The following is a 3,998-nucleotide window of genomic DNA, read 5'->3' on the forward strand; positions in this document are numbered from 1 at the left end:
AATTGAGAGACATGGTTGGATGATTAAAGGAAGCTCTGGGATCAATCTGTAATAAGGAGGCACTGTCTTTGCCTTCAGATAAGGCAGTCAACAGTATGGAATTAGATAGTTTCTTCCTGCTCTTAATTTTTTTTGTTAGAATCAACTCTGACTCCAATGAAGAAGATCTGTAATATCATGAGCAGTAGAAGCAGAATAAAATCAGGGTTTTGAGTGAAATTTTAAAGGAATGAATAATAAGAAATTGTTTATCATTCTGGACCTGCTGAATCTTATTTGGATAACAAGGAGGAAATAAAATAGATGCATAATACAGCAGAAGAAGGGGAAAATGTTGAAAATGGAATAAGCAAAGACTGCTGCAGCATGAGACTAGATGAAAAACTACCACTGCATGCATGCTTATGATTCAGACATCCACCATTAAAGAGCCATTCATTCTGAGTAGCAATAGTTAAGAAATTGTGCTCTTGGTCCATTCCATATTCTATCAAATGAGAATGTGTACATCAAATATTATTAAATAGGAGTTGAAGTGATTGTCACTCTTGGCTGCTTATTAATGGGATCTAGTGATTTCTGTCACGTAGTACCTCTGCAGTAATGAATGATGCATTGTAAACCCACTCCCATCTCAGTCTTGGTGGCCAGGTGCTCTAGCTTTCTCAACAGTTTTTCTGTAGCCCTGAAATTTGCTATGTTCAACCTAAACAGAAATTTGTTTTCTTAGGCCAATTTAGGGATTCAAAAGGTAAATCTCTTCAAGAAATGTTCATGTTTCTTAATGAAAGAAAACATATTTTCTCCCTGAAAGGTAAAAATCTACCATATTGAAACAAAAATTGAAAATTTTCCTGTCTAATGCTCTTCTGTACTAACACCTTAAAACATTTCTGATTGCTTTGTAAATTCTTTCTGATACAGGGCCTGGCTCCTGTTTTCTGCCACTATCATGGGTTCAATGCTGTTTTAAGCGTCACTGTGTAACAACTTGGGTGTGTTGCTTTTTTCCTGTACTCTGCTGTTACATACACCAGTTCTCAGAATAACTAAAAGCAAACATGAGGGAATTTCTGCTATGGCTTTATATGTTTTTTTAGTTCTACTGTTCCAAAGTCTGCTCTCTAAAAATCCCTCTCTGTGTGCAAAAGCATTTGCATCTCTATCAAAGCATACCCCCCCTTACAAATACCAAGTTGTATATAGTTTACATTACTAACCTCTCAGCCACTGACGGGGCCTCCCTCCTACCACATACATCTTGCTGGAGCTGCCAGGTTCTCACCACATTTAACTCTTAACTTGTCACTTTGCTGCCCAAGTCCTATTCATTACTTTAATAGTTTCACTAGGAGTCATAGAAGTTTATTTCAAACGAGGGTGTCACAGTTTTAAGACCTCGCTTTATTAAAGATGTAAGTATTTCAGTGACAGTGATGCAGACAAAAATTGTAGTAACAAATGAATTTACATACTTCTAATCCTGAGGGAAATGTTAAGAAGCTAGTTGCTCATTTAAGAAGTTGGAATCTTTTTTTAAAGTCCTAATCCTTTTATAAGACACAAAAAACTTACATTCTAGTCTTAATGCTAGCCTTACTTTGCTGTGTGACTGGAGGCAAGTGACCTCTGTTCCAGGCCTCAGTTTCTTCATCTGCAAAGGGGCATGCAAAAAGGGGCTTTAAAACAATTCCTTTTCTTGAATGTTTTAAGTTTTATGCTGGGATTGTTAGCTTCTTATCTCCATCTCAAAAGTTTTTCCATACAGAATTAGTCTTCTTTCCCTTAGGTTCTTTACTACTTAACTATGTAAACACTTTCAAATCCAAGTCACTCAGATTACTATCTTAACTATGTTGCAACACTAGAAACCTAAAAACAGAAGGAAGCACCAAAATGTCTAGAATGTTGCCGTTAAACCTTAGTATATATTTGCTTAGAGTCAAAAGGGCATGAAAAATATATTCATTGTGGATAAACTGCTAGTTTGTGCCCTATTTGTATTTATGTATGAGCTGACTATTTGGGAACCTGACTTTAACACCTGGTATAACTGAATTCATGTGATAATACACCATGTTACAGTGAGGTTTTAATATGCCCAGAAAAGCAAGTATAGTTTGTATTTTGAAACTGATTTCTGGTTAGGAGTTTAAGATCTGTTTTCTGTTCATTCAACTTGGTATGCAGCAGTGAGTGGTAATTAGTTAGACATGTGGAAGGGAGTGTGCTGTAAACCACTGCCCTAGGTCCTATCAAATGCTTAATGGCTAAGTAGACATGCTTAGGCTCTCATGTTTGACTGAATTTCTATATGCCACATAGAGACATGTGTACATATACACAGGCACAGATCCAGAAATTTCTAAATCCTTGCTCTGACTCAATGTAAGTAAAGAGTTATGCCGTGTCAGCTTGCGCCATTTCTACCCAGGGCAAGGTGAAGTGATGAAATCTGAACGATGCTCAGCCCAGAATTGTGAGCCAATAGAAGACTAGTCTCATGCTAACAGGATGCCTGCTGAGCAGCCAGACTGGACTCAGCACGGGTTATTCCTAAATCCTTACCTTGTGTGGTTAGGCTGCACTACATGGGGTTTAGGTAAGCAACAAAATGCATGCAAAGGTCAACAAGCTAGGCATCAAATTGACATTTGGCTAAGAAGCGATCATTTTCCATTCCTATTTTGGCTTACAAGTGTCAAATGCACATAATTTTGTACAAGAGCTGATTCACTTAAATCTAATTTAAAAGATTTTCATTTTATTTTCCCCTGGCGCTTGCGTGCGCACAAACACATGCACACGCGCGCACGCGAGCGCGCGCGCACACACACACGATGTCTGGAATGAATGGCAATCTGTGCATTACATAGACGGAATTGTAGAGTCTTTAAGAGCTAATCCCTCTGGCTTACCTTGAGAAAAGGGTTTATCCATGCTGAGAAAAGCAGAACTAATAATGCTCCATCTGGCTCAAAGAAGCTCTTCACCAGACTCTGTAGATTTCTTCACTTCTCTTCGGAAAATCTGAATGAAAACTCCTTTACTGGCAGTGAAACCAGAAACAGATATAGTTCTGTCTTGCCCTTACAGCAGAAAAACACGAATGAGAGGGGGGGTTGGAGAGAGAGAGAGGTGGGGAGGGGAGGGAAAGAGGTGATCAGATCCGTAGTGGCAGACACTTTGTATAGATTTTACATGCAGATCTAAATCTCGATGCACGTATTCCCCAAAGCAAGCTCCGCAGGGTAAGTTGCTTGCCGCCGTCGCCGCAGCCGCTGTCGCCGCAGCCACCGCCTCCTCCTCCTCTTTTCCTCCTCCTCCTCCTCCTCTTTTCCTCCTCCTCCTCCTCTTTTCCTCCTCCTCCTCCTCCTCCTCCTCCTCCTCCTCCTCCTCCTCCTCCTCCTCCTCCTCCTCCTCCTGTTCCTCCTCCTCCTGTTCCTCCTTCCCCTCCTCCTCCCCCTCCTCCCCCTCCCCCTCCCCCTTTTCCTCCTCTTCCACCACCTCTTCTTTCTCCACCTCCTCCTCCTGTTCCTCCTCCTCCTCCTCCTCCTCCGCCTCCGCCTCCTCCGCCTCCTCCGCCTCCTCCGCCTCCTCCGCCTCCGCCACTGCCTTTACTCCTCCCCCTTCTCCTCCTTCTCCACCAGTTTCTTCCCCCCTCCAGTATTTTCCTTCCCCTCTTCTTCCCCTCCCCCTCCCTTCCTCTGCATTTCCCCTCCTCCCTCACCTCTTCTTGCACTTCTCTTTTGCCTCTGCCTCCACCTCCGCCTTAGTCTCCACCAATCTGTCAGATGAATCAAAGCAGCAGAAACTACAGCTGTAGACACAAGATATCTTGACAGAGCAATAGATACAGCTAGAATGCGATTATTTATATAGCTCCGGGTGTGTTAGTATATTATCTGCGCGAGGAGGGGGTGGGGTGAGGTTGCACAGTATTCAGTTCAGCTAGCTGGCTGTTTTGTGAATGTGGATCATTTCTGCAGGTCTTGTGA

General features: G+C 42.2%; 1 protein-coding gene across 1 annotated transcript in view; it reads right to left on the bottom strand.

The window, feature by feature from the left end:
• Nucleotides 1-3,056, bottom strand: part of Spry3 (sprouty RTK signaling antagonist 3) — a 7,060-nt gene extending 4,004 nt beyond the window's left edge. The window contains exons 1-2 of the mRNA XM_048336675.1: nt 2,919-3,056; nt 1,576-1,654 (exon numbers count right to left, since the gene is read on the bottom strand). The gene's annotated coding sequence lies outside the window, so the exon portion shown is untranslated. The remainder of the gene's footprint in view (nt 1-1,575; nt 1,655-2,918) is intronic.
• Nucleotides 3,057-3,998: the final 942 nt, after the last annotated feature.

This window comes from Perognathus longimembris, chromosome 28, assembly GCF_023159225.1.
Source record: "Perognathus longimembris pacificus isolate PPM17 chromosome 28, ASM2315922v1, whole genome shotgun sequence".
NCBI classification, from domain to species: Eukaryota; Metazoa; Chordata; class Mammalia; order Rodentia; family Heteromyidae; genus Perognathus; species Perognathus longimembris.